We start from the raw sequence: 24,471 nt of genomic DNA on the forward strand, positions 1-24,471 counted from the left end.
CTGTGGTCAGAGTGAGATGATATGTATGGCGGCTGGGTGATGAGCTGTTCTTTCAACAAAGGGTTGTAGTGGTAGATTTTATGGAATACCAGTCTGTGAGACTCCTGGAAGTCATCTGTCAATGCAGCTGGGTGCACTTTCCTACGGAACGAGAAATGTACGCACGGGGTAATCGCCTCAATTTGCTCATTATTTCTGGAAACAAAGCTTCAATTGAACGCGCCCTGAGTATTCGTGCAGTAATTTCACTTAACTGTTGTTGCTAAGACATTTTGGAGGCGCACCAAATCATAGACATTGGGAAAACCCTGGTAATATATATTACGGTTCCACTTTAAATCACATGCATAAAGCATACGCTGCGGCTAGCACCGCCCCAGCGATGTACACACGCGGAGCATGCGTGAATACGTATTCAGGCAAGACTGCCTGACTATTTATGACGCAGGTTGAAGTCCAGGTAACACTCGATAAATATGCATTTTTTTTCATTGAAGAGCCCCACATACCTAGTGGCCCATTCCCAGTGATTCCAGCTGGTGTCAAAAAGGTTCATTCAAGAGCGGCTCGTACCCAGTGATGGAAGTCGGGATGAACAAAGTTTATTGACGAGCGGCACATACCCAGTAGCACATACCTAGTGACCGAAGTTTGTGTTAAAAATGTTTATTGAAGAGCGCAATTTACGTACTTGCCCACATCTGGTTGCACATACCCAATGACCCAAATTGACATCACTAGGTACATTGATGTTGCCAGTACTTACTTTCACATAGGCAGTGATGGAAGTTGGGTTGAGTGAGGTTTCTTCATATGGAGTCGCACACGTTCGTTGGCACATACGCAGTGACCCAAGTCATTGTTAATAAATACTACGTACGAGTATATAGGCAGTAATAAATACGAAGTATTGCCACTATTTTTAACCAAGCAATAACTTTTGCAATCACATTCTTGTATTAATATATGCTGTATATATATTTGCTTCCTTGTTCGCAACTCCAACCCTTGTACTTACTCTTCCTGTTACAATTTCATCAGGGATTAACGGGCGCCTGTTTACGGATTGTTAGATATGCGCAATCTTTTTACAGATTGTTATAAGGCGCCTGATACAGCTTCCTGCCTATATCACAAAAACAATGCGGGCACGTAGACTGGGAAGCGGTTATCTGTGTGTATGTGCGGCGGCCCCAGAAACTCCAAATGCCTTCCGCCTAATATTGGAAGGGCTTTGTTCCATGCCGTCTGTTTTGAGAACGGGAAGTGTAGAGAATTCCCGGAGGAGGCGTCTCTGAAACTAATATAATTTGCTCGCAGGGCGAGTTGTATCAACAGAACGTTAAAGTGAGCCTTTTTTAACGCAATAACTTGCTTTCATTGACAAGGATGGCTGAACCACACTAAATACGTGGATGGGGGAAAGTATGCAAAAACAAATGGCGATGTTTCTTCATGTAGGCGAACAGCCTATACGAACGAAAGAACGAGCAAGCGAGCCACAGTCCACCATTTTCTCTCCAACACCTGCCCGCATATCGGCTGATATTCGCTTTAACAGATGAAGCGGAATAAATCATGGGGTTTCATGTTACAATCGTCATGGCCAACACAAACAGACATACGTGCTTAGACCAAAAATTTAACTCGACAGCCACAAACGCTGCACGGAATCATCAGGGTTATCCGCAAAAAATTCCAAAGCTAGCCTGTGCTTGAGGCAAGATAGGCGAGGGTTTACAGACCTTCCACAGAGGTGCACGGCATAAGGTGAGCGTCACTACTGCTCAACGCATGTCCGGCTCATGATAATAAGAGGCATGAGCACAAAGATGCTCGAATCATTCTATACTTCCGAGCAATCAGTCAAGTTAGGGGGAACGCATACAAGGAGTGTGCCTCTCTTGTAGCTACCCAATCACAGCTTGTGTTCAGGGCGAGGGTCAACCACTCTCCGCGCACGGAGCTGAAGCTGTGTGGTGGGCGCGATTGGCGACCAGCGGAGATCTTACTTTCAAGAGTCACCGTAAAATAAAAATCTACACAAACTTCCCCACCCAGTTGAAGGACCAGACGCTCGACGAGCAGAAGATGGAGGGATCGTAATCCTTCCATGCCGTGTCGTCCGCAGACTCTTCTCCGCATACACGCCCACGAGACGGAGCAGCCACTCCAAGACGAGATTGCAGCCTCGCTTGCTCAGGGACTCGCGGGAATCGAAACGAGGTGGGAGGCATGCTCCCTCCGTAATATATGTGTGGTGGGTCCCCAAGTACCACCGCTCTTGTCACGCGCGGGGGTTCAACAAGCAATTGCTCGTTCATTACGGTATCGCCTGCACAGAAATAATGCACAAAGCTTCGATCTGCAACTGACACTGTTAGCAGGGACGTATGTCTGGCGCCATGAAGGTGTATGATAAAGCTGTCAATGGAAGTTTGCCTCTCGGCTAGACCTTCAGGATCTACTGCAGTAGTTTCTCGCTGAAGCACGGAGCAAAAACCTAAATTATGTGAAGTCTTCAATGTTTAGTCACACCTATTTAGCAGTGTGTTGGGTTAGACATCGCTGTCAATTTTCTAATCTTTGAATCCCCAGAATACGTTTTATGAGGCGGCCAGCACGTGAGAGAAGCAGGCAACGGGAGGTGTAAGAACATAAAAATAGAGTGCAAGAAGACATCCTACAGCCTGCTCAAAGCAGTGATAGAAATGACCACTCAGTTTTCGATATATTTCTTCGGGGCGAGGGATGGATGACGGAGAAGTTGTAGTGGAAAGGTTTGATAATCTCCTTCGGGTACCTATGATGATCAAGTTATACTGGTCTCTCTCACTGTGAAGGCTTGGCACAGCAGATTATCCCCTGCGATTTCTTATGCCCTCAACACGCCATCAGAAAAGTTGTCGATAATATTAAATAGTGCAAATTGATGTTTTGTTATACTACACTTTCATTACAGCTTTTCTTTATCACTTTCAGTCTTTTTAATTGCAAATCTTGTGTGATCTCAAGAGTTAGACGTGCCACATTTAGCTCATTACCCTTTTCATGAGACGATGAAAGTTGTAACGATTCTGTAAAACAATCATGGCGGTGTATCCGCGCTTGCCTATTCGCATTAGGCGGTAATAGTTTTTCATGGTCCTAGGCTGATGATCGAGACAGTCAAATTAATACCGAAGTCATTGTAGCGACACCTTAGCATTCACTTAGTAGATAATCTCTAGTGAAGCTTTGGAGCTAATGATTATTGCACATGCACTTTTTACATTTCCCTATATCCTTCCTGTCATCCACAGCTCGAAACTGAGTAGTAACAAAACCTCACGTACTAAAAGTAGCAGTTTCATTTTTGCTTACTAACTTACTTTATGACTTTCCCGTTCCTGAGAGAACCTCGGAGCCGCATGGGAGTGACAAGACTGGACACAAGGTCATGTAGTACTAGTCTGTTGCATATCCAGTAATGGAGGGCTGTGGAGCTCAGTTCAGTGCCAAAAAGTAGCCCTCTCAATTTCTCCAAATAAAAAAAATATCTTTAAACATCTCTAGTACGCTGCCTCAGGGGAAGCAGCACCTCGTTGAGTGTCTGCCTAAATTTTAGGTAATACTATAACTTCTTCAGATAAGACAGCTATTATTTCTATGTCATAATACCTAGAACAAAACTCCGTGTATTTAAATGTTCTTTAAAATGTACCATGCTCAGTTTAACAAGGGTGTATTTTTTGTTCATTACAGTTACCAGTTCATTTTCTTTTATTTATGGTACATGGCACGTTCCGCTCACGCAAATATATTTTATCACGCTCAAATAGCCCTAGCTGCATTTTCATGAGGCACCTACAATCCACAGACTCATTAGCTGATGACATCATTGTACACAATGAACAAATAAAAAAAAATAGGTTAGAAACTTTCACGACGTTCGGAATGAGGTCAGCATTTTCAAATTGCTAGTTTGCGTCAAGACAAAAGGAAGCGAATAGAAAGGGATTATTTAAGCCTAGGCATATAATACCGACCCCCAGAAGGATGAATTCCAATGTGGTAGCAGTCTCATTTCAGCTCGCGATGCGGATAAAGAACGCCCAGGAATACTGCTTAGTTTCACACGAACATTTCGCCGCCGCGAGTTGAGACAAGCATTGTACATCCTTACAAATTATGGGTGAACTACCCTGGAAGTGAATTGAGACTGTGAGAAGGTTCTCGTAAGAACGTCGTCAGTTTGAATTCGATAGCCTTTTTCTATCAGAGATTCCGCTACGGCCAACCAGCCATTCCCGCACGTGTTGGATTAAGCAAAAATGATATAATTTACTGCTCTTGCTATCTTGCAGCAGTTACGCGTTTTTAAAAGTCATACTTATCGCTTCCGCTAACTAAAAATTGCCCAGTTTTCTGTTCTGAAGAGAAAACGCTCTGAACTGAAGCGGTGGCTTACTATTGTACTTTTTATTTATTTATTTATTTAGATGTTTAATAATTTTAAAGGCACATTAGTCCATATTGCTAAGTCATATTAGGTTATGTTTGGCCAGGTTAGCACCAAAGCGCGACAGCATTGGCAGTGAGTGCCAATGCTGGCGTGATCATTGACAATTTTGGCCGGACCCGAGAGATGGTGATAGTTTAGACTCTAGCCCACGTGAATGAATCAACGCCGGGCGCGTCTACAACTTGAATGGAACACCTCTGTTATCTTAGTTATCTTATGCGCATTCCGCACAGCCATCCACACCCGCTTTGGCTCAAGCACGCATCATCGAACAGAATGGCCAAAGAGCCAGCTGGCCACTGTTACGGACACGTCCGTATTAGAGTAAATGGTACGCGAACTTTATGGCTGACACGTGCGCTGTCTGTGAAGACGCTTTTCCTGACATCGCCTTGGCATTTGGATCTTCGAAACAATAGTGAAAAACATTAGTTTTCCCAATTTGCCCCTTGGGCTCTGTTCAGTAACTCACTCGTTTCAGCGACGGTGGAATCCGAGTTATAAAGCGATGTTTAACTTCATTTTCCAAGTCTTTGCTTACAAATTATTCATCCATGAAGGCACTGGGCTGCTTCATAAATCAAGTTCCACGAGTTCTGCTTTCAGATAAATTATTGTTGTACAAAAACAATAATACTGAATTTAGAGGTGTTGGAGATGCTGCTTATACTACACTTTCTTTCCCGGCACAAGTTGAGACCAGAAGATGTGCGTTACATATATTACGGGTCGCTTAATCTCATTCCTTGCGGCGGGAAGACAATATAGGTAGCGATATTCACGCGACGGCATTTACGTCCCTTGAAGGAAAAAAAAATAATGTGTGGACGAATAAGGTCTTTGACAGAACGGAACAGTTTTGCAGCTATGAAGTATAAAATTTATCGCTTTGGAGACACTTGGCACGGTGCCAGGAAAGGTACTACTATGCAAAATTCGAGGCGTTTTCTTTTTTGTTCACAGTGGCAGTAAATTTAGGCACTTCAGTGGCGAGTACAGCGGTCGTTTGGCTGAGAAAGAGTTGCCAACGAGGCAATAAAAGCGTAGCCCACACTTCTTTGGGCAGGCACTGAAGCATATACTAAGGAAGGACTCGGCATTGTTAGCGGCAGGCGTGGCTCAAATTGCGCGCTCAGCTTTATATATACCTAAAGACAGCGGGCACCGTGTTCTCAGAATGAAAGCAGGAGTGTTATACAGGAAGGAAAGAGAATTTATTGTTACTTAACTTTCAGCGATGTCACTACCATTTTGCCGTGTCTCGTGCCAAATATGCGTTTCATGGCAGTTTTTAGCACCGGACCTTCCTCGCCTTTAGTGGAGTGGGCTATTTTATGATGAGCATCTGTTATGCGCTTTCTTATGGTCCAGGAATATGCCTTCTTACACATTGAAGACTTTGCTTATGAGTAGTTATATCACACAATATTCGCTGGTATTGAACACTTTGATGAACAAATATACTTATTTGTTTTGTGCGCAAATCAATATTTGGAGTTGTTTTTTGAACAGCGCAGAGGGATTTATTCTTCGGTGAAGCTTCAATTACGGCAGAGGGTTTTAGAGGTCATGTGATGCCATTAATACAAATATTTTCTCTAAATGTTAAGCACCGTAACTGGACTACAAATACTTTGACAAGTCTCTAATGCTACAACAGACAGGTATAGTAAAGAATTGTAATTTTGTGTTTGGGATCGGACTTCTGTATTAAATGAACTAGACGACCCCTAAGTTCTAGCTAAGCAACCTTAGTGATTGGAAATTTTAGTGATTAGGACAAATATATGGTTAACAACGAATTCAAGTACTGAGTTGCCAAAAAGTCTGCCACATATTGAGTTCTAATGTGTTTTACATATTAGCCTAAAGTATACCCAAATTTACTTCTTACGAAAAGAAGATAAGATGGTGGCCATTGTAGATTCCACAGGTTTTTTTTTCCTCCATGCCCTTAACATATATAGGTACTCATCACTTTCACGATTTTGACATAATAAAATGCCCAATAAATAATGCTTGTTCCTTCCTCTTTTTTGATCACTTGCGCTGGAACCTTGTTTGGTATTCTGCATTTTACTTTGTTGCGTTGTGTCTCGATCTGAAATTGCTTCGCAACCATGTTCCTAACTAGTTGGCTTGTACGTTCATTGTAATAACTAAAGCCCCCTTATCAAATGCTCTTTGCGCCTGTGTGGTATACCTAAATACATAAACAAAAAATAATTTGATTGCTATAGTATATTGTACACGCCGTCACAAACAGACTTTGCACAACGTCAGAATTCAGCCGGGGCTATTTGCGCGTTAAGCATAACTCACTCTAAAAGGAACGCAGTAACGCATACTTATAATGCGAATTACTGAAGCAAAGACATTTCGCGTGACCTCTACAGCTATAATGAGTTTTGCTCAGTCGTGCTCAGAGGACACTAGCTGATTCGGGTGCAATGCTGCTTGCAGTGTAAGGCGCAGTTGTACTGGACTTAACGACAGCTGGGTAATTATGAGTATGCAGTAAAGTTATGTACATCCGTTGCACATTCTTATTTTTTAGGAATCGACACTATCTCTTTTGAGTCCTTTGAGCCAACAGCGCACCGATGGGCTGTGCCTTTCACAAATTTATTGTAGTGGGAGTGCGGCCGTGTGGATTCATTGAGCCACCATGCATTACTAATAGTGAAAACGCCGCGGTAATGCGATATCAACAAGTGTTTAGCGGCGATTAGGTGAGGTGAAAAACCATTGAAATATCATACACAGAATGTTGCCTAAATAATATATGAGCTTGCGAAGTGGAAATACTTCTGCCCGCTAAACGACTGGCTCATTGTAGCTGAAATTTTGTAGTTCCATTTTGCAGTACGTTTACTTTCTTGCGACGCTTGCAAGTAATGATCTGGCATTTTGTTTACGATAAAGCCGAACGTTAAGTCATCTGCAGCAATGAAACTAAGATAATCGACACTTTGGTTACTAAGGAAGGTGATTACAGCTGTTATCGAGATGGCGGAGTGCAACTTTTCCAGTAGCATAACAGATCGCGTACCTTCTACGTCCCATAGGCACTGACATTTCATGGCTGGCATCCCCGCTTACAACGTGAACATCAGTCTATGTTAAAAACTCCAGGCGATAAATGCTTGCCTGCAATCGTCGAATTCAACTGACGATACTACAAAATTTTGTCCCTGTGTGAAATATGAGTTGAAAATAGTGAGTGGTTTGACAAAAACACTCAACATACCTGGCCCTCCTACCTACGCGAAAATCACTGCATAGTGCTCTAATACCTTTAGAGTTTGTTAACGTGCATACCATTTCAGGAAAGGTGGTCTTCTGCACAATGATTTTTGGCTAGTAATTGTTTATAAGTAAGTCTACACCCTTCGCGTACTTGGTACACGACAAACGTGTTTCACAGTTTAATAAGCTGAATTATAGTGCTTCAGAGGTACTGCCTCTGAATAAAAGAACAATGTTCGTTAAGCCCTTATTCCCCTCATTCTCGCGTGGTCGTTCAGTGCCTACTCACTGCCTAGCCCTTTCGGGGAAGAATTGGGATTTCTTGTTCCTAAGACCTTCGGATATATTTTGCTTTCGTAAATGTGCTGCAAAGACTAACAAAAATGTTTGCGAAATGTAGCATAAATAATAAACTAATTTTGGGTCCGCCTTCATGGTAATCAAAAGAATTAATTAGGGATATTGATCACTAATATGTGACGCACGATGCTGCACAAAGAACTGAAATATTTTCGCAAGTAGTTACCGGGGTTTTTAATGCACTGACGGACTTCTGCTACAAAAATAAGGCGCATTACTAGCCCTGATGAATAGCAACTTGTCCTATATCCCGTGAAAGTTGGCAGTGGACGGCCTTCTGATCAAATAAAAGCGTAGATCCCCAGCCAATGTTAGAGATCAACAAGCCACAATTTTCTTCAACCCTATTAGTGCACCTGTTAATGAACGTTGGTTTTCAATTATTCTCAGTACTGAAGCCACTTATGACGTTTTTATTTACGCCAAACATAACGCTGCGTGTACACTTACTGCCATGTTTAATATTCTTTTTTCTGATAGTCACTAGTAACATTCAAAAGTATGTTGCATATCCATATGAAGGGGCCTAAACTGAAAGGGCTGAACATGCACGCACTGTAGCGTACTGGTGTACTTGTGTTCTGCCCCCATCACAAAGAAGCTCGTCCCTTCGTCCTCGGCCTCAGTGACGGCAGCCACATAGCTATATTTGGGGTCTTCCGGTGATGTGTTTGTAACTGCGAGCGAGACGCCACCGTATGTGAGAGCAAACGAAAAGTACACAATTTCGATATGAAGGTCCCATAGTTTATCAACGTGATGGTATGCCGCAACCACACGCTCGTTGGCCCACTAGAAAGATTTGGAGTCCACAGCCACAGCCCACAGATCAATAATATTCAGAATTGGCCAACATCATTGTATTTTCTCACGAAGGTTGAAGCATCGGCTGCAACGTCTAGCGTTGCGCTTCAAATCTCTCAGCGGTGCTTTAAGTGAACGCACTCGCAAGTTTTCTGCTAGACGCAGCTCGCAAGCAAACTTCTCCTGACCAGAAAGCGCAATGCCCCGCCAGCTAATCGGCGCCAGTGGCATCGAAGGCATGTAGGTGTGGAAAAGAGAGCGACGAAAAAGTTTTTGCGTTAGCTAATATTTCACAGTGTAAGGTTAGAAAACATTATGTGGAGTTTTGATATAATTTTTGTTAAGAGCATTGCCTACACACACCAGCTCAGCAAGATCACTAGTCTGCTAATGCTTTGTGCGGACAACCCTCATGCCAGCAACAACCAGCATACCAGTCTGGGCGTATGGCTCTATTTTCAACAAGCTGCGCTAACTTGAAGTATATTAATTGAACGCTAGGGTTTTTCGTGCCAGAACCACGATTTTATTATGCAGAACGACGTAGGGGGGGGGGGGGGGGGCGAGGGAGAGGAGGGGGACTGTGGATAAATATTCACCCCCTGGAGATCCTTAGCATGCCCCGAATGCACGGGACATGGGCCTATTTTCATTTTCTCTACATCGAAATGCAGCCGCCGCGGCCGGGCTCTAAACCCGCCACCTCATGCTTTGTAGCGAAACGCCATAGCCGCTGAGCTACCACTGCGGGTTTTATTCATTGTAAAAACCTGGGTACCCTGTTACCTACAAATATTTTTTTGTGTGTGTGTTCCTGAGCAGTCTTGAGCGTGAGATAAGCGCAGGGGGCTGCTAGGGCCTGTATACAACTGTCCTGTCGACAAGTGTACTTTGGCCACATTTTGTTCGGCTAACTGTCGCGGGATATTAAATTCCAACAGTTACCTGAAAGTCTTGTTCAGCAAAAGTGCCTACGTTTGAGAGGTTGGTAAAATACACATAGGTATGCTATGTCTTCTAACTGTGCGCTTCATGTGCAACAATGGCAGTAAGAAGCAATACCGAATATATGGTAAGTGAGCAACAATGATGGCGACGCATTCTAGAAACCCATTTAAGCGATAAGGTTTTAAGGGAACTTTCAATCCGAACTACCGTTTACCGGCTACTGCGTGATCTTTGTTACAAACCGAGCCGCCGTAGTCAGCCACGACTTGACCTTCGTCGTTTACAGCAAACTCTTTACCTGAGGGACCTGTATGAATGAGCCGTATACGTATGGTCTCGTACGGGGGGAGGAGAATGGGTATCTGGACTGGCTAACGTCTGTAGAATTAACAAAACAGATAACGAACGATAGTACGACGCTTAAGGAAGAAAGGACCCACGGTTGCACCCACCTACCTACCTGCGGAATGGGGGAGTGCACCCACCATGGCGCCGTTGCTGCCGGCAGCGTCTACTGCCGTCTGTCTTCAATACAACGGCGCGGCAGTTGTGGCGGGAGAACACGGAGATGTGCACCGCGGTAGCCGCCGCGGTGTGTAGGAACCGGATTGCGCATTGCAGAGGTAGACCATGACAACAGCTACAACTAGGACAAAAAATGCTTTAAATGGAGAGACCACGCATTGTCCGCATGGCCGAATAACAAGCCGAGTACGAGAAGAGGTGTCGACAGCAGAGACGCGACTATAACCAACCACAACGTGCCTGTGCGAAAGTCCAGAATGCGGCCAGTGGTTTTGCCTCCGAAAAACGTCAACGAGAGCAGATGCGAGACTCTAATCATCGGCGTCGAGCGCAAGCTACCGATGAAGATCGTGCACTGGGTGCCACTCGTGTGCGTCAAGCTAGGTCGTCCGTGTCTGCATGCGAGTGGCAGAAGAAGCTTCGCTGGCTAATCCGCCACCATATGAATGGATCGGTCCGAAATTTTTCGCAGTGTTATGTTTATAAACCCCTTACGATGGCGTACCGCTTACATACAGTGCAGCTCTCATTCACCAGTTTTTAACTGAACAATTATTGGAAGATGGGAACAGAAGTACAGACCTACGCCTTGGTTTTCAGTAAACCGATACATGTTCTAAGCAAAAGCGCATGCTGTTCTAAACACATATAACAGACCTCAAAACTTACTTCAACCTTTTTCACTTAAGATACGGTGCCCTTCTAGCTTCTTATTAAGGGAACATACGCATGAAATATTTTTTATTTTATTGCTAAACAATGGCGTGACAAGAGAGCGCAACCGATGTTATGGCTCTGCTCTAGAGTCGCGCAAGGCTATGGAAACAAATGAGCACCATACTGTGAAGGTCTTAACAGCTAAAGGAAGGTGATAAATTTTTGGCATTGGACTTATTTCAGTTATCCCAAAACATCCTTCAATCGGAGTGCAAGTTTCGTAACAAATAGTATACATCAGCCATTCTCACATAAGTTCTTTCTTTAATACCAGTTCGCTTCTTGAACTCTATGGGGCTTGCCTCGTTTCTTTCATTTCGAGCACGCGAATTTAAATCCAAAGCATCCTGCCACAAGTTTTATGTATTTTTTTCCCAGATACTACCGGAGAACATTTTTCAGGTGCATGAAAAGAATCAAAACAGCCTTGGACACTTCTCGGCAACATTTCAAAAGAAACGCAATAAGTCTGACACCCGTTTTTTTTTAGACGTATAAAATAGAAAAATTGTAAGGAACAGAACACAAAGAGGAAAATACGCATAAACCTTCCATTTTGATAAACAAGATGCAAGGCTTGATGGCTCCTCTATAAAAAACTAACGGTTTTGGCCATGTTTCCAGCAGCCTTTGAGTACCTATGTTGGGTGTTCAATTTAACCTAAACATTTTCATCCTCACATAAAGTAAAATAATCCAAGCTAATGAATTCATGACCGTGTTCCGTTTATTGTGAAGGACGACAAAGCTAACAAGCTGTCTTCTCTGATGTCATATTAACCGACGAAGGTTGTACTATACGACGAAAGCTCCAGGAAAAGGGCTAAATAAATTAACCCAACGCTTAAAAATGCCCATTCTTTGGATTTTATTCCGACATAAAAGGCAGCGTGAAACGAGCAACAACGGACACAAGGCAAATTCACGCATCGTTTGCTGCTCTCAGAATTTCTTCCTGCACGTATGCGGTGAATGGCTTTCATTAAAGTTGGCCCCTTATTGGCGCTTTCTCGCTGCGCGCTAATAATATGCGGAGCCCCATGTAGTTCCGTTTTCCTCACCAGAAGCCTTTTTGCCGAGCACTTGCGCTTCGCACCAAGGAAAAAAGAAAGAGCCATAGCATTCTATACAGCAACTCGCTATAACACTGAGTACCACAACGCTACTACCATTGGCACTCATTTACCGCATCGCCCACGAAACTATACTCTGTCAGGACGCTTATTCAGGTGGCCGTCTGCTAAAAATTGTAGCTTTTTTTTTCTCGCCAAGAAGAAAGGACTAGCGACAAGGGCAATTATTCATTTGCAGATGCGTACGACCACCTTCTGAAGGTATCGTTGATATAGCCAAAATAAAATAAAAAAAAACTGAAAAACATGGCACTACGAATATTCGATGTGAGACTTACCACAAAAATTATACCGGCTGCGTTACTTCATATTGTGGCGCCAGATGCGCCATAAGATTTCGTGTTATGTGCAAGCTATGTGCGAGAGCTCTTCGTAAATTAGCCTTCGCACTGTGCTAAATTACACCGATGGCTTCCAAGTGAAGTCCACTGAAAAATGTAAGCATGCCGCCGTTGTTAGAGGGTAATAGGAGGAATATTGAGGCGCCCTTTGTTTAGAAAAAAAAAAACACCAGGGAATGATAGTCCCACAGGTAAACGCCTACATTCGAAGCACAAAGGACCTCTTTATATTCTGAATAAGCTTGTCTCTAAAATGAGGGTGTTCGCGAAGTTTACATTGCTGCACTTTATACTATATTTTAAGAATGTGTTCTTGCGCATGATTATTCCGTGGCGTTCAATAAGAGTAATTATATAAGCAGCGTTAAAAGCCTAATCTCGTGGCACGCTGGCGTACTCAGAACGCCGCCCAACAGTTTAAGAAATGTTTTTTTTTAAATTTTCTAGACACTAATTAAGAGGTTGAAACAAAATGCTCTTGCCCGAATCATAGTGCACTCGAATTTCGCATACCAATGGTGGTGGCGTAGTGGCTTCACTGTAACGAGGTTAAGCCTGAGGGCATGGGATATGGACAAAGGCATGAAGACATGGTAAGCTTCAGCCTGGAAATCTTTGGAACATGTGTATTTTCTATACCCAAGACTACGGCTTTGTGACAATTTATATAAACCTCTTTTACTTCTCACGTGAGAAGCATAAGCGGTCTGGAAGGTAAATGAATGGGAAAGCTGCAGAATCAGCGATTAACTACTGTAATAATGAGAGGGGTGTCTTGCATAATGTCCTGCATAAAAACAAAACAATTATTTATCAATTTATATTCGTCGATACTTTCCTCCATTCGGTCTCTTTCATCACTACATTCTATTTATGCTGATTGTTCCAATTTCTGTCTTAGGACTTTCTACATGGCCGTACAGAACGTTCGCCTTGGGACAAGCACGTGGATGGTCCTGCTGCGGGCGTTCGTCATTATGCCAGCGATGATTTCAAGTGCTTGCCGGTAGTATGGGAACTGCATACTTGTTTGCTTATTGTGTCGGTGCTCGTCTGACATCACAGTTGTCTAGCATGAGCCAATATATACTGCAATGTATACTTCCTATAGAAAAAGAAGCCTCGCATCTTGTAATAATCAAATACTCTGCTATCGAAGTTGATGCGTACTGGTTGTCACAAAAATTGTTTTTTTTTATTTGAACGCCAATGTTTGCTTACTTCCTGTTTCATAGGATAACTATGTCTACTGTTGTGACAACGTCGTCTGAGAAGTCACTGCTCACTTTAGTTGAATATTCCTGCGGTCTTAAGTCTCAGAAGTTACAACACTCCTCCACACTTTTACTGTCATAATTTACGCTTCCTTCTTGACGTTTACAGTCCCATTACCATCACCTTACTTTTTCGCACTGGCTTACTCTCCGCTTAAAAATAAATCATTTGCTGCCGTGTCGAATAGATGTTCCACTGTCCAAACTTGTGCTCCAGATTGATGATTTCCTTGTTCGTCCACTCTTTCTATATTCGAGGTTTTAGCAGTGCCATGGGGGTTCTTTTTCAAGTAACATATATGCTATATCTCATAGGTACCTTGCAGCCCTGCCGAAGGGACCAGGTTCACACAGATGTTGCGCAGCGAAAAATCGTTGTGGGCCTCATTTTATGGTTATTAAAGGAATTCAAAAGTTTTATTCTTGCTTGGTACATGATACCTTACAGCGATACGTGAAAGTTAGGCCCAGTGCGCATGCCCAATGTGGACCTCAAATTACTGTGGTGGTTGCCGCCGCTAACCGCCACGGCCAACTTAGTTAGGCTCTGGATCGTGCATACATGAGTTACTGATTTTCATGCGTAACTTGTACAAATGGTGTTAATATTTTCCGAGACTTAGTATAAGTCTAAATTGGGGAAGAGGTACGTATTCATGTTCCAATTCAAACAAGAACATAAACAAACACAATAATGAGACCTGAACATTTAATTTTTCGGACAATGCTCTAAAGAGAGAGAAAAGGATGCATAGAAAGGCGGGGAGGTTAAACAAAGTTAGTTCCGGTTGGCTGCCCTGCACGGGGGAAGGGTTAAGAGGGATAAAAAGAGAAAGAGAGTGCAAGGGAGAGATAGAGAAAAAATTGGCAGTGGCTTAGCTCGGCTACGCCAGGATATACATAGCGAAAGATACGGTATAGCATGGTTAGCCTTGGTTAATTTTGATTGCAAGCCCACGTTAGTATGGTTGCCTAGCTATATTGCGGTGTTTAGGGAGTCGTTCGGCACGCTGTTCGTCTGTTTTCTGGGCGATTCGTCTCCTCTTCATCTCTTTCCGATGTCGATTCCAGGTCTCCTCCTGCTTATAAGAATTGTCGCCGTCCATACTGCCACCTCAACTGTGGTTGCGGTGCACACGAGCTCTCTTTTACAATCCTCCGACATGTTATCACGCGCGCGACTCAGTTGGCGCACCGACCGGAGGCGAGCGCAACGACGAGGAACGCAGTGTGATGTCATAACAAACGGGGGTGATGGAAAGGCGCGGCGCTACGCAGTGGCGGAGCACCTGTGGCTCGGTGCTACTAGCGGTGCATGTGCAGTAGTGACAAGGGAGCGAGAGAGAGAGAAATATCCGGGGCGATCGAGGCGCGCGTTGTGACGTCATGTGCCTCCTCGGAGCACCGCCATGGTGAAATCGCAAGTTTGCGGCCAGTAAAGCTATCACTTTAAAAGAAAGAAGAGCACGAACAAAACGCGTACGCTATACAGCGATAGCGAGCGGCGTTCTTAAAGTCTATCCTGAAGGCCGTAGACCACAGGAACATTAATAACGCGAATAAAGCCTTCTGCGCGGATCTTTTATTGGGAGCATTGACCTAAAGCTTTGACTTCTAGTCCAGTACTCTGCACAGCACTTGTCTCTGGGCCCTATATCGTGGGCACGCACATATAATATGTGTGAGCGTCTCATCGCTGTTGCATATGTTGCACGTGGGGCTGTTGGCCATTCCAATAAGGAAAGCATACGAGTTCGTAAATGCAACGCCTAGCCACAGACGGTAAAGTAATGTCTGTTCACGTCGTGAAAAACATGAAACACTGCTTAGGCACCGGTACCACCGACACGTTTCACAGGAGTCCCTGCTGCCATATCGAGGCAGTTTATAACGTTCAGCATTTTGTACAAAAATAAATTGATAGGAATCATGAACTGCCACCAAGTTTATCTGCCACGAAGCACTTCTCTCTGTCGGTCAGAGATAAAAAGGCTGGCTGAAACATCTGACGACGTTGCTAGAAGAGAGCGAAAATGGGCAGCGGGACAATGCGCCTGCATCGTGATGACTTTTTCCACTCATACGTTACTGTAAAGTCATATTCCTGCAAACGAAGTATCCAGCGTTCTAAGCGTCCTGACATGTTTTTCGTTGATCACAGCGAACGCAGAGCATGATGGACGGTGACAATGGTGAAGTGGCAGCCGTAAAGGTATGGGCAAAATTTCTGAACGGAGCAAACGATAGCCAGGCACTATTGCTCTTTAATGGTGCAGTTCCGCTCAGGTGGAGAAAGTTTTCGGCTGGCATATGTTATGACTTGCTCTTCAGAGGCTGCATTACGCTGCAGAAGTACTGCGCCAATACCTTGGAGTTTGCGTAAGTATGGTTTGGGTTCGATCATCGAAATGGCGAAGCGCTGGTCCGGAAGTAAGATGTTGCTTAATAGCTTGAAAAGCCGACTCGCACTCGTTAGTCCATGTGAAAGACGCACCGGTAACCAGTAGCTTGTGTAGAGGAGCTGCTATTGCAGCGAAGTTGCGTATAAATTGACGAAAACATGACGCCAAGCCGAGGAAACTACGTAGGTATTTCTGTTGCTGGGGGCAAGGAAACTTGAGAGCAGCACTAGTCTTCTCGGGGTATGGCTGGATGCCATCTTTTGAGACGACGTGGCCCAATACTTTTATTGTCTTGCTTGCAAATTTGCATTTTTTGTATTGATCTGAAGACCAGCATTTGAAAGGCACTTGAAAGCTTCTTCTAGTCGATGAAGATGTTGGCTGAAGTTAGACGAAAAGATGACAATATCGCACAGATAAGAGAGGCAGGTCTTCCATTTTAGTCCACGAAGTACGTTATCTATATTGCGCTCAAATCTCGCGGGAGCGTTAGGAAGGCGAAAAGGCATCGCGTTACATTCATAAAGTCTGTCTGGTGTAGCGAATGCGGTCTTTTCTTTGTCAGTATTGTTCATCGGAGTTTGCCAATATCCTGATCGAAGATCAAGGCTGGAGAAATACTTCGCCTCTTGTAGTGTGTCTAAAGCGTCGTCAATTAAAGGTATTGGATATACGTCCTTTCATGTGATCTTATTGAGCGCTCGATAATCAGCGCAATAACGAACAGAGCCATCTTTTTTCTTTACTAGAACCACGGGAGAAGCCCAGGGGCTAGTTGAAGGTCGTATTATCTTCCGCGCAAGCAGGTCAGCAACCTGTTGTTCAATGACTTTTCGTTCGGACGGTGATACACGATACGGGCATCATCGTAATATAGCAGAACCATCGGTTTCGATGTGGGGTGTAGGCGGAGAAGTTTGGCTCAACACAGGAGAACAGCTATCGAAACAGGCCTTGCGCTTCACCAAAACCACCAGTAAGGTTTCAGACTGCGCGGCTGTTAGGCCAGAACCAAGAACGGCTGGGGGAGGGAAAGAATGACCCAAGCCTGAGGTTGGTGCTGGCGATGAAGAAGGGAAAACCGTAATTGGAGATATAGGTTGAGTGTCGGCGAGGGTTGCCACAGTCATCCCTTTGGGCAGCATCACAGTGTCTGGGGTCGTGTTGCAAGCAGACAGCAGAAGGGCGCAGCCACGTGAAAACCGGACGAAACAGGCGGCAATGAGAATTCCGCTAGAAGTACAGTGGGAAGAAAGGGTGACTAGGGCGCCTCCGTCCGCGATCTGACTGGATGTTATGGCTACAACGTCTTCGTGACCACGACGCAGGACGTAGTCTACAACGATGGCCAAGTTCAGGCATGAAGGTGAAGAGTCTGTAACAGGTGCAAGCGCTGAATCCGTAATGTGGACAACTTTATCTCTGCAAGAAATGACGGCTGGAGCAGAATGTAGGAAGCCCCAACCACGTATAAGTTTATGGATACACGTTGGAAGGATGATAAAATCAATGTGGTGGCGAATGCCGTCGATTAGAACTCGAGCAGTACACTGTCCGTGTGGGTGAATAAATGCATTATGAGCACCACGCAAACTAGGTCCAAGATAAGGCGTTTTTACTTTCCGCAGCCGTGAACACAGATAACCATGAAGAACAGAAACGGTGGCACCGGTATCGATGACAACTGACGCGGGAGCACTTTCAACAGTTACATAATGCATGTTGGCTGGGTGAACAGGAGAAATTTGCGAAGATAGATAGGAAGCAGTTCCGCCTCAGAAAACTCCAACAGTTAGTTTTCCGAGTGTTGGTCGGCAAGAAGGGAATTGGGGCGAAGCGGTGATGTAGAGCGCCAGTAAGGTGTAGGAGAACGACGTCTGACCGAACGTGATCTATGAGGCAGATTGGGAGAAGATGGAGGAGACGGAGAACGCTGCTGAAGGAACGAGTACGATCCGGGGTAATAGGCATCTGGTCGGCGAGTGCGGTCTCTCTCATGCTCAGCATAGCCTCGTCTCTCATCCTGCTGGCGACGGCGGCACAAGCGAGATATATGGCCGTGTATACCACAGTAAAAACAAATCGGATGAGGTGGTCGCCAGTGAGGGTGGGATGACGCAGCAAGTGCTCTGGTTCCCATCGAAGCGAAATGGTCATAGCTAAAGTCAGTAGGCATGGAGGGCACGGCAGGGGTGGGTAGCAAAGCAACATCCACGTATATAGGTGTGGGACGCGCTACCGGTGCTAGATACGTCGTGGGTGTAGTCACCGCTGTCGACTCTTGCTTTACAACCTCGTGCGAGTTAAGGGGGGCCAGGGGGTTGGGGTATAGGCAGCAAGTGAACACCTCAGGTCTTGTATTTGAAGCTCTTTGCGGATGATGGTACGGATAAGAGCAAGTAGATCTGAAGACTGGGGAAGCTCAGGATCGCTGCTGTCATGTTGAAGAAGAAGAGACTGCAGCTCATCGAGACGCTAACACGTAGAAGTGATGTATTGGACAGAAGCCGGATTTGTCACGATTGAGGCATTGAACACGACAGACTCAATGCCTTTTAATATATGTCGAACGCGGTCTGCTTCCATCATGCTAGGGTTGGCACGACGGCACAGAGCCAAGACATCCTCTATGTATGACGTGTAAGACTCTTGCGGAAGTTGGAGGTGCGTGCCCATCTTCTGTTTGGCGACTTCTGCATGGCCAAACAAGGAAGCGAATATTTGCCGCAGCTTGGAGGTAAATGGGGACCAATCCGCGATGTCGGATTCGTGGTTAACATACCATGTCTTTGCAACACCGATCAAGTAGAATGCGACGTGTCTCAATTTCTGGGTGTCGTTTAACTTATTGTAAGGACTCACGCGGTCGTAGTGGTCGATCCAATCGTCGGCGACATCCCGCGGAGTCCCAAAAAGACAGGAGGATGGCGTCCATGAGGGCACCGCAGACGGAGTCGTCAGTGTGGTAAGGTTAGAGGCGCCGGAAGAGCCGGGGTTGGAAGTGTCCATCGTTATAAGGTAGCCGGGCGCAGGCGGCAACCGGAACGTAGCTCCAGGGAGGACGGGAACGCGAGAGGACGTCACGGTCTTGACGTGCCTCTACCACCGACCAAGCTATCAAGAGGTTTTTTATTCCAAAAAAAAGAGGGAATGCCCCAGCTCATGCACGAAGAAGGAGCACAGGGAAGATGATGATGGCTATGCACAAATGGAAATGACGAAGTTAACAGTGCTTACAATATATATATATATATATATATATATATATATATATATATATATATATATATATATATATACAAAACGAACGCTTTCCCGCCTGATTCGAAGGCATCCAATTCAAAAAGGAAAAAAGACCAACGTTATCGCTCATGGTTTATCCGGCCGGAGCACCGGCATTCATTGGCGGCCTGTTCATCGGCGGCAAGATGTTAACTTCCTTATGATGCAGAAAAAAAAGGTTTAAACAAGATATAGTGATCACTGCCTTTCTCAAAAGTTATCCCAACATTTCTGAAGAAGAAAAATATTTTGTTACTACCATATCGGAACGCATGAAAGCTCAGTTTTCTTGCTTCAATCTTTCTGCTAGGTTCTCCTAACTGTGATTCACTTACTTTCGTTTACATGAACAATATGTCCATACATTGATTAGATTGTTCGCTGACAGATACCATGCTTACTGATTAATTTTCTCATACTACGACAGCGCAGTTCCGCAAGTTTATCTCGATAGAGCATCAGAGTTTTGCTTGGAGTAGCATATGGCTTTAAACAATTACTAGTTGTAAGCATCGAATAGTTTCTCGTAAGAAAGTTTGGATAAGTAGGGATAATTTAAACATCCTAGGGAAGGTTCCGTACAACTGCCTTTGTATTTATACAGTGCCTGCTTCATTTGTTACCACTATGATGGCCTTGAAGGCATGTAAATAAATACGCATTCCTGCAGATCATACCAATCTTGCGCTCTGCGTAACGCGGCCAAGTGCACGCAGCTAACTTCTCATTTTCCATATTTCGTAATTACTGAGCATACATAGCCAGTTACCTGTATCCGAGAATCACTGAGCACTAACGCCAAGTGGTGCACAGGTTGCCGAACACGTGACTTTCGATAAGTTATGCTAGCATGGTGTCCTAAAACCAAGTTTTAGATCTGCAGCTCCTATCTAAATATACGGGAAATGAGAAATAAGTTTTCTCTGCAACTATTCGACTAAATTTTATAAGACCGAAGCAACATGATTGAAAACGTTCAAATGGAAAATTTGTATAAACGGAACTTTTCTTTAGGCACTAAATTTTAAAAAGGTATTGAAAATTGCCATATTTGTCAAAACAAACAATTATAAGCTTAAAACTTCATAAACGAACCTATAAATACATCTAATTTTCCAAACCACCGCTAATATTATTTGCATCCGCTCTACACTTTCTATCAGGTGCAGTTTACATAACTGCTATACCTCCTTTTGCTGCAATGTTACGAAATTGTAAAATTCATATTTGTATCCTTATTGAGCTTACTATTTTTCGGCAATTGATGTAAAATCTTTCAGATCTCCAATCAAAATTAGCATCCTGTAGTCACAATAATTTTGGTTTGTCTCTCGAATGTGGCAACTCGAAATACAATGTGTGCAGCGGTTGACTGGTCAATGGACGTTTGTGCTTTACATGTTTTTGAATATGGATGTCAGCGTTGGCCTCCAGTTTAAAGGCGCAGTCTCGAAATTGGTCACAGCACGTCATGTGTGGCCGTAGGAGAATAAGTTATTATTTAAATAATGACCAACACAGGGCTAATTTTGCCATAGGTTAAAAACTGCATCAAGTTGAAAAATTTACAAGCGTTCCGGGCCATTCGGTAAACAAAATCTCAATAAGAAAGAACGCCAGAGCTATATATGTGGTCCTCAACTAGCTGTTAGTTTGCACGTTGGTAGGAAAAAAATGATATAAGAATAACAAGGGAAAGTCCACATAGTCAACACAAAAAGTAAAGGGAAGCCGCTAATGGAAATGACTCTTTTCACTGTTCCCTGCTTCGATCTGTAGATTTTGCTTGTGTCTCTGCGTCAATGTGATGAAACTGCACGGAAACACTGCCGCGACATCATGTAAGCGAGAACAGATGTCGTAAATGAAGTTCAGAAAAGAAGGAGCTTGAAAAAGATGAAACGAAAGCACCAAGGTTCATTGGCCGAGCATCTCACCAACAACGTACGTTTATTTTGTGCTCTGTTCCGATAGTAACTCCAACCTGGCTATTCTATCCACATTACTAAGAGCTTTACTTCCGTCAGGAAATATTTGCTCATCCCTCTGAGTGCATCGAGTTATTTACTAAGCAATCTTGCTCTTGTTCCGCTGTTCTTCGTCTCCTTCAGCTTACACGTTCTTTCAAAGTTTCAGGCCCTTCTAGCTAACTTTAACGACAGGGCTTCATTATTTAAGATCTCATGCCTGAATTTTCTTCAATTAGCAGCTAACTTTCTCGCACTGTCTGCGCTAGCACGTTAAAGAAATGAATCGTAAAAAAAGCTCTTCACATAAAAAGTAGGCCTGCTTCATTATTCAAACCTCAAAGTTAAACGTTTCGTCAAGCGTGTGTGACAATTCTCGTACATGTCTTAGCTTAAAACTGATCTAACCTGGCATCTCTTTCGTGATAGTCGGTAACCTCTTGAGTGCGCTAGATGGCTACTAATGTTAGAAGTCGACTAGCACATAGTTCGTCACTGTAGTTACTTGCTGCTGAGCGGTGTGGAATTCCCGAAAGCCACGGACCTCCCCCAACACAGCGGGCCTGCTGGCCAAAGCAGTAATCGCGGTCACGTCTGACGTCGCTGAAACCTGCTTACTGTCTCATGTAGCCCAGTCGCCTGCTTTGCCAAGTGACACGTGATCCACGCCCGTAGTTCGTTTGTTTTACACCACATCTCAGGAATATTCTATGAACATATAGTCGTGTAGGTAACGCGTACGTGTGTGCAATCGCAGCACTGATTATAACCCCAGTATTTCGCTGCGTCATGATTTTTTAAATCATGTTACCGCATATGATAGTTACACTGCCAGAACTTTGATCCAGGATTCACACAAAATAATATTCTCGACAAAGAAAGCTTAGGGGTGTCATGGCTTCATTCGATTGTACTGCTCCAGGAGCAAGTAACGAAAATGGCTAACGATGAACTACATGCACATGCGCATGCGAATAAAAATAAATATTGTAAAATTACTGGCATGAGGATGCCGCTACCTAGTGTAGTGTTCACGACATTTTGATTTACTGATGGTGCTTGCAGCCTCCCCAACTCAGTCACCTACTCATTTTCAATAGCTAAGTGGAATTAAATAGTTTATACGCAATAAAAGCGAACATATCAAGATAAGACCATATAAAATCATTAAATTAAACTACGCGAAAGGCAGATGGTATCACGAGCCTTCGAAAGCGCGGTAATTAACGTGTGCATAAAACCTTATCTTCTTTTTATAACCCTAAAGACGCCTAGAGAAAATTTCCTGCAATCTGCCGCAGACACGTGGTTGGCAGATGGAGCTAGTGGCTGTCAGCAATAAAGAATTAGAAAGGAAAGAAGGGCTGTCAAAACGTGCAACGCCATATATCATGCTAGGAGTTCTCGATGAAGAGAGAAAAGTAAAGCACATCATCGAGAAAGCGGCTTCTATATCAGAGTTTTCTTTTTTAAGGGTGCGGATGAGCGATACGGTTAAAGTTCCTGATAACCGACGTTGGTCGCTGATATGCGCTCTTCTCATGCATAATTAAAAGCAGAAATAGCGTGAGGTATATAATTTACCGAAGCTAGCGCGCGCAGTGGTATTTTTTATATTTTGTAATGGTGTTCCCTCTTGGAATTAAATTTACCTCTACTCTCTTTTCTAAATATAAATCAAAAGCGCGCCCCATGTTTATAGCAAGCGCTTCCAACTACAATCTGGAGACGGATGTCTCCAAACACTGTTTAAAGGGCGTGCAACATATAAATATCGCTTTGCACAATACCCACAGCGTCACGCCGTTTGTTTCTTTCCTTGTGTTATTTTCAGTGATTTGGGGAAAAGATGGGTCAAATTAGAGGGCAAGCCCGATTCACGGCCTTGTTCAAGAAACGCGTGTTCTCACGTCATTGATTTTTTTTTTTTTTACCATACTATTGTGGGCTCAGGGCCGTGGCTTCAGAGCCAGGGGCCAGCTGATGGTCTCGGTGAGCGACACGGGGTGCGAGAGCCATTCGAGAGACAACCTTTGCTACCCGAAGGCCCAGACCAACTGGAACTGCTTCCTGGTGGCCGCTCCTCACGCTCCGGCCTCATGGAAGCTGGTGGCACGTGACACGGCAGCAACAGCCAGGCTCAGATGGTGAAGATGAAAAAGTGAAGTGGATGAAAAAACAACTTGCCGCAGGTGGGAACCGAACCCACAACCTTCGCATGTCGGTTCGGTTCCCACCTGCGGCAAGTTGTTTTTTCATCCACATTAATTTCCACTAATTTATCATTACTTGATTTCATTTATTAAGCTCATTCAAGTTCCCCTATGTTGTACTTGGTGTCAGTGTTTGTTGGCTTCTCATTATATGACTAATAATTATCGGGTCCCTCGGTTAACCCCCTTTCTTCTCGTTCATTACTTACGAGGGTCTCGAATCCGGCAACATTGATGCCTTCAGGTAGCATATGTGGGTTTATTGACCAGTTGCCTTCACCCGAAAAAGATCACGTTCTCGTGACGCCTGCGGCAAAAAAGACGTTCCACGTCCGCCTCCAAGGTCTGTGAGTGGGGGCGCTGGCTAACACTCCCAGGGTTTTACTAGTACACATAAATACCCAAGAAAGTGGATGGGGAAACGCCGCCGCGGTAGCTCAATTGGTAGAGCATCGTACGCGACATGCGAAGGTTGTGGGTTCGATTCCCTCCTGCGGCAAGTTGTTTTATCATCCACTTTAATTTCGACTAATTTATCATTACTTGATTGCATTTATTAAGCTCATTCAATTTCCCCTATGTTGTACTTGGTGTCAGTGTTTGTTGGCTTCTCATTATATGACTATATATATATATATATATATATATATATATATATAGATGCTTTTATTAGTAATATTGTTATTACATTTTATTATTGCTAAATGCAACATGCACTGACGCCACCGGTATTCCAGGTCATAATTTCCTTG

The 24,471-nt window shown here is 44.1% G+C and overlaps 1 long non-coding RNA gene across 1 annotated transcript in view; it reads left to right on the top strand.

Annotated features, from left to right (window-relative positions):
• LOC135896282 (uncharacterized) overlaps nt 1-24,471 on the top strand; it is a 112,681-nt gene that overhangs the window by 68,948 nt on the left and 19,262 nt on the right. Inside the window, exon 2 of the long non-coding RNA XR_010562661.1 lies at nt 23,460-23,653. This is a non-coding gene — a long non-coding RNA (uncharacterized lncRNA). The remainder of the gene's footprint in view (nt 1-23,459; nt 23,654-24,471) is intronic.

The sequence above is a fragment of the Dermacentor albipictus genome, chromosome 3, assembly GCF_038994185.2.
Source record: "Dermacentor albipictus isolate Rhodes 1998 colony chromosome 3, USDA_Dalb.pri_finalv2, whole genome shotgun sequence".
Taxonomy (NCBI): Eukaryota; Metazoa; Arthropoda; class Arachnida; order Ixodida; family Ixodidae; genus Dermacentor; species Dermacentor albipictus.